We start from the raw sequence: 12,071 nt of genomic DNA on the forward strand, positions 1-12,071 counted from the left end.
AATAATGAGAAATTACTGTAATTTCTATATGTCGAAATCACCACTTAACCTAATTTTCAATTGATCGAATTATTAAATGCTGTAATGTAGAAATAACCAAAATGTTAATTCATAGAATGATAGTTTTTATTAAATACAATGTTTCATAAACTTTAATTATCCGATTTATAACATAAATTAAACAGCATGTTCCATATTTCTTACTTGTCATAAACTAAAAAAATAATTATTATTTCCTTATTGAAAAAAAACACGTATTATTATACGTATAATAATACGTATATTTATACGTATTATTATACGTATAATTACCCAGGTGGAAAAGTCGGACTATTGCCGGATCGAAAAACCGGCTGGGATCAGCGGCGGTTGGTTCGGAGAATTAATGCCGGTACGAGCAGTTGGTACCAATTCAAATGTTAAATTACTGCTGGCGTGGCACCAAGTCGATACCGAGTTTTGGATCCGTTTTTCTACGGTCCTCAGTACAGGCGCTGTACTGGATTTATACCGATTTTCGGATCCGTCTTTCTACGACACTCGGTATAGGCGCGATACTGGATTTATACCGATTTTCGGATCCGACTTACTCCCAAAGTTGGAAGAATATACTGTTTGATAGGTCAATACTGGTTCTGTACTGAGGCGGTTCCGACTTTCGGATGTTTAATAAAATGCAATTTCTAATTTATTAATAATAATTGTCCAGAAATTTCTGAGATAATAAATCGAATATTTATGAAATATTTATATAAAAAACAAAATTAATGCATCACGTAAATATTTTGTTTTTAATTTTTAGAGAGTATTTTAAAAAAAAGTTATCAATAAAAACAAAATTAATTTGTGAAACTTAATTAATTAAATAATTAATTTGATTAATTTTTCAATTTATCAATTTCATCGAGTGTCACTAGGATCATTAATAAATTCAAATATTCAAAATTTTAATTTATTAAAAATAAAATTATTCAAAAAATTCAATTATTTCAAATTGCCAATAATTCAATTTTAATTTGCAAAAAATTTACTACAATATGAAATTTCAACTGCATAAAAATTTAATTTATCCATTTACCTTTTCAAAAATTATTCACTTTTTCCATTTAAAGAAAAAAGTATTGTGATTTCTGTTAATTCAATAAGAAATTTAATTAATTAAAAAGTAATCGAAATGATTAATTTAATTTAAAAAAATTATACGGTTAAAATTTATTGTTTTATTTAAATTAATTTTGTTTTTATTGATAACTGTTTTTTTTAATATGCTATATATTATATAGCTATGCTATATTTACATGATACATTAATTTTGTAGAATTATAAATAATAATTATACCATATATATTATTTATAAATATTAATCAAAATAAATAAATAGAAATAATGAAAACATTGAATAATAAAAAAAATTTGTTTGCAGTAATTTATATCAGCATTGTTTTGCTCAAGTTCTCAAGCGAGGGAATGGCGTAGTGGTTAGCGGATTAGACTTCGGTGCGTTAGATTAAGATAGGCTTGGGTTCGAATCCCCCTGCGAGCGTTAGGGATTTTAATGTGTATAAAAATGTGATAAGTGTGTGAAAAATTCTTTAAGTGAACTATAAATGAATAATAATTAATAAACGTCTTGAATAATAAATTAAAAAATTATTTTTAATTTTAAAAATAGGAATTTTTTTTGGTTCCACGCCGGTTGCTGGGTGGTAGAATATTTATACCTAGCCCATTGCCTGCTCTGCTCTTTAACACGTCATCTTTCGGAACTATACCAGTTCCCAGCTGTTTGTTTGTCGGTACAATGCCAGTACCCATACGGATGTTAAGTCGGTTCTACAATGAGCGCATCGGACGTGGACGCGAACGTGGACGTGCTGACGTCACCCATTTGATTAAAATTGTGACGTCAGCACGTCGCGTTCACGTACACGTTCATTGTAGAACCGACTTTACGCTGAAGAACGCCGGTGCGCGTGCGGTTTAATGGTGATTTCACAAATGGAACGCGCGTCTGACGCGCGATCCATTTGTGGAATCACCATAAGACCCGTACCGAACACGATCTGCGGTCGGATCTTTTTGGCGTCATTTTTCGGAATAATACCAGTTCCGCGAGGCGTTGTCAGCCGGTGTAAATCCAGTACCGCCACTCCGGCGTCGGTACAGGCTGGGATCCGCGCCGGTTGTAAATTTCCGCCTGGGTATACGTGTTTTTTTCAATAGGGTTAGCAAAATTTCATTTATTTCGTTTTACATATATCTTAACCTAAAGTGTAAGTTTAAGAATTGTAATTTAACCTAAACGAAAGTTTAACTAAAATCTATTTGAACTAATTTCCAATACACGAAATTATTACACTATATAATTGTTAATTCACTGTCTTTGTATTTTATATAATTCGCATCCCTATTGTAAATTCCCGTATGAGTTATTTAAAAAAAAAAATGAGACATATTTTTTAGGATCCTATATGGAATCCTGTATGGACACTGATGAGATTTTTCTTATGAGATGCCCTTATAAGATTTCGTATAGAATCTCATATAAAAAACCATAAGCGATCTTATAAAGGATCTCATACGGGAATTAACAGTAGAGATTACATCGAATTCTTATTTATTCGAATCTTAGCGCGCTAGAATTGTGAATCGTCCTAAATTCGAAAACACCGAAAGTCGAAATCTTCGAAAATCAAATAATTGAACGAGTTTCCCATCCTTGATATTTACATAGGAATATCGGTAAAGTAGATTTCTTTGTCGCTTATTTCTATGGCCGTTTCCGAATTGGGATTTTTGTAGCACTTTTGATAAAGTGTATACTCGGGAAGTATGCTGTGTCTTTTTTTCGCACGGAAAAACAAGGACACTGCATACTTCCCGAGTATACACTTTATCAAAAGTGCGTCAAAAATCCCAATTTTAATGATTTCAGTTCCTTATTACGATATTAATGACATATTGAAGGAAACAACAAAATGATTTGACCCAAGAAAATAAAATATTTAACGTAAATCACTTGACATGAGAACATAATATTCTTGACTCAATACTTTTTTGGTTCTTGACGAAAGTAAAACAGCTCGTTTGAAACAGAAAGATATATTTACTTGTATGAGACTCATATTTTCTTATTTCAAGAACATTGCCCAATGCTCAAAATTACTTGACACAAGAAAATAAATTTCTTCCAATAAGAAAATATCGTCTTGTTTCAAATAAAGTATCTCAAGTAAATGCATTTACTTGATTCAATTAACTTTTTTTTCAGTGTATCCTGAATTGATTATTTGGATCAGATCAAAATAAATACACGTGCTTTTAATATGACAGCATGGTAGAGCGTAAATTGCTGGCTTAGACAGGAGCAGGGAGGCAAGGAGAAAGAAAGCTATGGGTAAAGGCAGTAAAGGAAGTATAGTAGTGGTGATGTAGCGTACAGCGCAGACGCCTATAGTCTAAGCGGGTGCGAGCGAGTCCGCGGCTACCATGCATTCGAAAGCCCTAATGCTGATTCTACACTCATCTAAAACTGAGCGAGCGGTCCGCATTTGCGTTACGTTTTTTATATATATATAGATATAGTTAAATATGGGAAGCGTCACGGATAAACGGACTGCTCGCTCAGTTTTATGCTGATTCCACACTCACCTAAAACTGCGCGAGCGGTCCGCATTTGCGTTACGTTTTTTATATATATAGATATAGTTGAATATGGGAAGCGTGACGGAAAAGCGGACCGCTCGCTCAGTTTTCAGTGAGTGTAGAATCAGCATTAAGTCGGTTCTAAAATTGGCACGTTTGTACTTGAACTTGTACGTGCTGATGTCACATTGTTATTACCATCGTGTGTCTGAGAGAGAACACTTCGCTGTTACATTCAATCTCCTTTCTTTCTCGCACAATGTCGAGGGACGCGCGGGGAGCCTTCATTCAACCCGTTCAGTGAGGACTCGCAACCGTCACTCCTGGGTAGCGATATTATTTATTATACGTAAACCATTTTTCTATGAAGAACGAACAAATATTTTATATATATATATATATATATATATATTGTAGTGACAGTGGTGCTAAATAAGTGTACAAATTTTTAATTTGAAATTAATATTTTTTGAAATATTTACAATAACAAATTGAGCAATATTTTTTTGCTTTACTTATAACTTTTTTTCTACTAAAATTAGAGAAAAATGTTTTAAATGTTTTTTACGCAGAAAACATTAAACTTTAAGAAAAAAATTATATTTTTAAAAAAATATTAATTTTTAAACAAATTGTTTAAAAAATAAAATTTGTTTATAACTTTTAAACATGTTCTCCATCATTTAGAATCACGAAAAAAATCATGAATATTGTTTAAGTCATAATAAATCGATGGTTAAATTTTTGAGATGGCATTATTTTTTGTTTTCGAGATATTAATTAATTAACTAAGAAAAGTTAATAAAAAATGAAATATTTTACGAACAAAGAAAATTAGAGTAATTTTAAAAACACCATTAGAATGCTTATCAAAATCCACATCCAACGAGCCCTATATGAACTATTTTTGATAAACAGGTGTTAAATTAATAATTAATAACATTTGAGGAAATGAAGATAAACCGTCAATTCTTTTTTTGTTTGGAAGATCATCTAATGCTGTGTTAAATAAAACCAGTGTAAATAGCATTTTTAACAAATCTAAATTATTAACAGATGATTATTGAAAATCGATGTTTCAGCACCCCACGACACAAGTTGGAGGAGGCTGCCTGCCTACTCGGCATGGTATTTTTCAGTCTTTTTCTAAATAACATTTTATAATTAATTTTTAATTCTTAGTAATACTTGATATTCTTTTTTTGACACAGAATTAGATGATCTTCATTTCCTCAAATGTTATTAATTATTTAAATAATTTTAATTGGAGTCTCGTTTGAGCTGTCGTCGAGATCGGTCGTTTTTTGAATTCGCTCTTCATAAACACTTGCCCCCATACCACACAACATTGCAGCAACATTGCTGCAATGCAATTGATTCAAAAATTTCGGAAATATTCCAGAATAACATTATAAGAACATTACATTATAAATGTAAGAATAATATTGAGCATCATGACAATTATTTTTTACAGCATTTATAAATATATTAGAGAAGAAACATTGCTGAAACATTAGTTTAAAATATCAATCGATATTTAATTCACTGTCGCAAAATATTATGAGAAATTTTTTTGCAAAACTAAATAAATCATTTTATTTTAACCAAAATACATACTAATTAAAATATTAGTAGTAAAGTTGTCAATATTGTTAATAAGATTGAATATTAAAAGAATTAAATTTAAACTGTGTAAATCAATTATCTAATCCTTTTCATCGTCGGCATCAACTTGATTCTCGTCATTCACATTTCCGTCAATTTCATTTGTATCGTCCTCATTTTCACCTTCTTTTTGGTCATCTCTATAAGTAAAATAATGCAATATTATCTTAAAAATAGTACATAGTTAACATATATATTTAAAAAATGTAAAATAATTAGTAATTTTGGATAAAAATAATTATAATTAATTAGTCAAATTTTAATTTTATTAATTTTTGTTAAATTGAATTAATTAATTTTTTAATTTGTTTAATTAACTAACTTAATTTTTACATGTTACAATAGTCAAATTAATTTTAAAATAATTATAAAACTTTATTACCCTCCTCTTCCCAATCTAGTTGTTATTTCAGCAAGCCATTTCGAACCATCTCCTTTTATATCTTATATCTTCCTCAGAATAATTAGGATTATATGTTTCGCGCTACCTGAATTTTGAATCAATGCCCTACTGAAAATTCTCATGTCGGATCTTATATAGGATCTCACATAAATTCATATATTAAAATCCACATAAAATCCTATGTGTCATGTAAGAAACTATATAGGATCTTACGAAAAATCATACAGGAAATTGAGACATGATTTGAAGTGGGATTCGATGTAAATTCTTATAAACGTATTCTTAAGTAATAAATTATGTAAATTCCTATGTGAAATCCTACAATTTTTTCTAGTCCCACTTTTTCCTTCAATTTCTTATGTCAATTTCCTTCGTGTTTTCTCATTAAAAAACATACTAAAATTCATTGCTCAATCCTTAACCAGAAATTTTCCTATATCAAATCATACATCAAATTTTTTTTCGATTCTTGAATAAAAAATTATTACAAAAAATCTGCCATGAAATCATATCAAAAATCCTCACGTGGGATCATATATATGATTGATTTGAACATAACAAATCATATAGGATTTCATGTAGATTCTGAAATATCTATATCTAAGATTTCACATAGAATTATATAAAGGAAACAATATAGGATTTCATATAGGAATTTTCAGTTGGCAGACGGCAATTTATAAAAATTATTTAATTAAAAATCAAATAATATTACTGCAATTCATCTAAAAAGAAAGAAAATTGTGCTTTGCAATACACCTTCTGAGTTAGAGTCTCAGCTTTTATAGTATGATGATGCTATGATGATCTACATCTATATTGGAATTTCCCATATAATTTCCTATATAATTTCTCATATAATTTCCGACTTGGTATATTAGATGGACAAATAAAACAGTGAAATCCACACATGACATCCCACATAAATTCCTATATGATTAATTCTTACATGAGATCCTAAATAGGATTTTATGTAAAATCTTATGTATGATCTTATATAAGATCAAACATAAAATCCTATATAGGATCTCATGTAAGAATTTAACATACAGGAATATACAGGGCGATTTTTATGTTCCGGACCCCCAAAATATCTTGAAAGGAAATAGTTTTTGAGAAAAATGTTGTATACAAAAGTTGTCGGGTTGAAAAAAATCTATTAAATTGTATAATTAAAAAACGGGCCCAGGGCCTTATGTGGGCCCTACAAACAAAAAAGTAAATTTTTTAAATGGAACCAAGTATTTTCAAACTCAGATTCTTGTAGCCAGTGATTTCCTCTTTTCAGACATGTGGTAACTTGTGGGCCCAAAGTTAAATTTGGGCCCGAAATTCGATTTTTTGTGATTTTAAAGGTGATATTAGTGTAACTTAGTTCCAAGGGGTTTTCGGGGTCCCTGATTACGAATATGAAGTCAGTTTTTAAAAATTTTCAATAACGGACCCAAAATGACTAATTAAAAATGAAAAAATTAAGGAAAATTATGAAACTTCTTATTTTAGACTTACTTTGCCTGCTAATTGTTAATTCAATGTTACTTTTATTGCTGTTAATTTAGTATCATAAAACTTCGGGTAAAATAATTAATAGATTTTTTCAAATTTTAAATTTAGGGGCTTATAAGGCCCAAAATTCGATTTCTTGTGATTTTAAAGGTGATTTTAGTGTGACTTAGTTCTAAGGGGTTTTTAGGGTCCCTGATTACGAATCTGAAATCAGTTTTAAAAAATTTTTAATAACGGACCCAGAATGACTGATTAAATATGAAAAAAATGAAGGAAAATAATGAAACTTCTTATTTTAGACTTATTTAGCCTTCTAATTGTTAATTCAATTTTATTTTTATTGCTTTTAAATTAGTATCATAAACCTTGGGGTAAAAAATTAGATTTTTACAAATTTTAAATTTATGGGCTTATAAGGCCCAAAATTCGATTTTTTGTGGTTTTAAAGGGGATTTTAGTGTGAATTAGTTCTAACGGGTTCTTGGGTTCCCTGATTACGTTTTAAATTCATTTTAGTGTAACTTAGTTCCGATGGGTTTTCGGGCTTCTTGATTACGAATCTAAAATCAATTTTTAAAAATTCAAAATAGCAGACCCAAAATGACTGATTAAAAATAAAAAAAATTAAGGAAAATTATGAAATTTATTATTTTAGACCTATTTAGCATTTTACTTGTTAACTTAATGTTACTTTTACACAGCTCTAAATTTACTATCCTTTGGGGGCAAAAAGGAAGATTGGTTTATTTTTTAAATTTAAATTTTGGGGGCTTATGGGTTCCAAAATTGGATCTTCTGTGGTTTTAAGAGTTATTTTAGTTTAAGGGAACTTTCTGATTTAGAATTGAAAAAAGACACGTTTTAAGTATTATGACGTGTGGAATAACCGGTACACTTAACCTGATCTTAAATTCAATTGATCTAAATTTTAATCTATTCACATTTTAAACTAACTAAATTTTAAGTTGTGTAAAAGTAATGTGCAATTATCAATCAGCAGGCTAAATAAGATTAAAATAAGAAGTTTCACAATTTTTCTTAAGTTTTTCATTTTTAATCAGTCTTTTTGCGTCCACTTTTTTGAATTTATAAAAACTGTTGTCCGATTTTTAATCAGGGACCAAAAAACCCCTTGGAAATAAGTCACACAAAATAACTCTTAAAACTACTAAAAATCTAGTTTTGGGACTTATAAGACCCTAAATATTAAAATTTAAAAAAATCTAATTTTTTACACCAAGGTTTATGATACTAAATTAAAAGCAATAAAAGTAACATATTGTATTAACAATTAGAAGGCAAGTCTAAAATAAGAAATTTTATAATTTCCTTTGATTTTTTTCTTTCTGAATTAGTCATTTTGGGTCCGCTATTGAAAATTTTTAAAAACTGATTTCAGATTCGTAATCAGGGACCCTAAAAACCCCTTAGAACTAAGTCACACTAAAATCACCTTTAAAATCACAAGAAATCGAATTTTGGGCCTTATAAGCCCCTAAATTTAAAATTTGAAAAAATCTATTAATTATTTTACCCGAAGTTTTATGATACTAAATTAACAGCAATAAAAGTAACATTGAATTAACAATTAGCAGGCAAAGTAAGTCTAAAATAAGAAGTTTCATAATTTTCCTTAATTTTTTCATTTTTAATTAGTCATTTTGGGTCCGTTATTGAAAATTTTTAAAAACTGACTTCATATTCGTAATCAGGGACCCCGAAAACCCCTTGGAACTAAGTTACACTAAAATCACCTTTAAAATCACAAAAAATCGAATTTCGGGCCCAAATTTAACTTTGGGCCCACAAGTTACCACATGTCTGAAAAGAGGAAATCACTGGCTACAAGAATCTGAGTTTGAAAATACTTGGTTCCATTTAAAAAATTTACTTTTTTGTTTGTAGGGCCCACATAAGGCCCTGGGCCCGTTTTTTAATTATACAATTTAATAGATTTTTTTCAACCCGACAACTTTTGTATACAACATTTTTCTCAAAAACTATTTCCTTTCAAGATATTTTGGGGGTTCCGGAACATAAAAATCACCCTGTATATAAAAATCCGTGTAAAGTCTTATGTATGATCTTATATAGGATCCTACATAAAATTCTATATAGGATCTCATGTAAGAATTTATCATATAGGAATATATATATATATATATATATATATATATATATATATAAATCCATGTAAAATCTTATGTTTGATCTTATATAGGATCATAAATAAAATCATATATAGGATCCTATTTAGGATCTCATTTTTTATTCAAGAATCGAAAAAAAATTTGATGTATGATTTGATATAGGAAAATATAATTTATTACTTAAGAATACGTTTATAAGAATTTACATCGAATCCCACTTCCCACATAGGATTTTATGTGCATTTTAATATATGAATTTATGTGTGATCCTATATAAGATTCTACATGAGAATTTTCAGTAGGGTGTTATAAAAGTATTAAAAACAGTTTTGTATTTATAATTAAATATTAAAATATTTAAAAATATATTTTCGTATAAAATACTTTGACATTTGGTATTAATTAGAAAATTTATTTTTGTTTTAGAAATTTTTGTTACAAAAAATCACTAAAAATGTTTAATTAACGAAATTTAACTTTTAATGGCGATGTAGAATGGTTAATTGATTATGCGATATATAATATTGTTCCATTTAGAGTACACTGAGACTTACTGATTATTATAGCAGCAAAATTTGTTTTTTTTAATAGTGCGTTTAGATTTGAAAATTATATATGACAGAAATAAAAAAAACTGCAGAAAAACAATAAACCTCTTCAGCAGTTATCAAGAAGATATTCTGAAATGGAGAATCTGAAAAAACCAAATACTTTCAAATCAGGTACAAAAGTAAAAGAAGAACATTTTAATGGACCCATAATAAATCACAATTGCACCAAAGTAATAAAACAGTACAAAACAGCTTTACTATGGACATTTTTTCATTAACTGCAATAACTTGAGAGATAACTGCTTACTTCTGAAGGATAATTCTATTGCAACAATAGTGAACATTATTGAATTCGAAAAAATAATATTTATTTGATAGGAAAAAAAAATTTCATTGTACAAGACCTTTATGAAAATCCAATCAATTCAAATAAGTTGAATATTTACATATCATCTCCTGGTGAAAATGAATTGGTTTTATTGTCTTTAAAAGATTTAAAGGCAAAATGTTGGAAAATTCAAAGGAAACGTAACCTATTTATTACCTTACCCTATCTTAGTTTTTTTTGGATACACTCCTCATTAAAAAAGATGGTAAACTTATTACTAACTGGTATCATAAAAGTACTTTTTCCGGAAGATACTTGAATTTTGGATACGGTTTAGTTGATAAAGGTATTAAACTTTTCTAATGTCGATTTTTACGAAGAAAATTTACAATTTATTTTTAATACCCTCAAAGAAAATAACTATCCTATTTATTTTTTAACAAAATATATTAATTATAGATTTCAAAAAATTTTCTTTGACGAGAATAATGTTGCCGAACCTTATGACTGCAGAAATTGCATTATTTTTCCGTTAACAAATAAATTAGAATATTTTTAAAAAAATTTATGTCGTGATGTTGACATTAATTGCATTATTTTACATACAAAAGAGATCGTTTTCAAGTTTTTTCTAAAAATAAAGACAAAACTCCTTTTTCACTAACAACAAAAATCGTTTACAATATACCTTGTCAATGTGGGGCTTCCTATATTGGACAGACTATTCAATATATTAAAAATATAATTACATAACATAAAAGTGACTGCGGAATCGATAAAAGAAACACAGCACTAGTTACACATTCTCATGAAATGATCATATTTTTAATTTTGAAAATACTAATATTATTTGTTTAGAATTTAATTATAAACACAGATTATTTAAAGAAATGTTTCACATTTTAAAGTGCAATAATTCAGTAAACAAAAAACTGAAATTAAAGATTTGAAAAATATAAATTACACTCTTATTCTACATACAAATTAAAGTACGCTATCTTATCTTAAAAATGGTCAGATAGATTCCTTTCTTATCATATAATTCTAGATGCTATTCATTTCGTTACATATAATGGGTGTCAAAAACTCAGTATATATTAAGCGAAAGTTTTGTCTTTTTCAAAGATTTTTAATATTTTAAAAATTAAAATCCTTTTCTTGTGGCATATTAATTTCCATTATCAAAAAATGCCTTTCCAATACTGCCTTCCCCTTTTGTATGTAATATTAATTATATTTAATAATTACGTCAATATTCGTATTCCACAAGCATTTTGTTTCATAATTAGAGAGGAAAATTTGTAAAATATAACATTGTTCGATTCCAAAATTGTAAAATCTAACATTTCGAAACTTTTTGTTAGTAAAATCTAAAAGTTTCTTTTTATCTTTATTATAATATCAAAATATTCACGATTGTAAAATATAACATTATGACAATAAAATTTGCGTGAAAATGATACTGACTCCATAATTGTATGTAATATTAATTATATTTAATAATTACGTCAATATTCGTATTCCACAAGCATTTTGTTTCATAATTAGAGAGGAAAATTTGTAAAATATAACATTGTTCGATTCCAAAATTGTAAAATCTAACATTTCGAAACTTTTTGTTAGTAAAATCTAAAAGTTTCTTTTTATCTTTATTATAATATCAAAATATTCACGATTGTAAAATATAACATTATGACAATAAAATTTGTGTGAAAATGATACTGACTCAATATTTTTTTCATTCGCAATTGAGATTTTTTCAAAAATGATGGAAAGAATCCATGTGGTAAGTTGAGGTTATGTTTATTAAAAATTAAATTCAT

At 28.0% G+C, this 12,071-nt stretch overlaps 1 long non-coding RNA gene across 1 annotated transcript; it reads right to left on the reverse strand.

Moving 5' to 3' along the window:
• Nucleotides 1-5,295: 5,295 nt before the first annotated feature.
• LOC127278686 (uncharacterized) lies at nucleotides 5,296-11,190 on the reverse strand. Its single transcript, XR_007842535.1, has 3 exons — nucleotides 10,937-11,190; nucleotides 5,693-5,798; nucleotides 5,296-5,450 (listed from the first exon to the last, which is right to left on the reverse strand). It is a non-coding gene; the product is annotated as an uncharacterized LOC127278686 (long non-coding RNA).
• Between the last annotated feature and the right edge of the window lie 881 nt (nucleotides 11,191-12,071).

This window comes from Leptopilina boulardi, unplaced genomic scaffold, assembly GCF_019393585.1.
Source record: "Leptopilina boulardi isolate dan_hultmark-lab unplaced genomic scaffold, ZJU_Lbou_2.1 LbouV2_210, whole genome shotgun sequence".
In the NCBI taxonomy this organism is placed as follows: Eukaryota; Metazoa; Arthropoda; class Insecta; order Hymenoptera; family Figitidae; genus Leptopilina; species Leptopilina boulardi.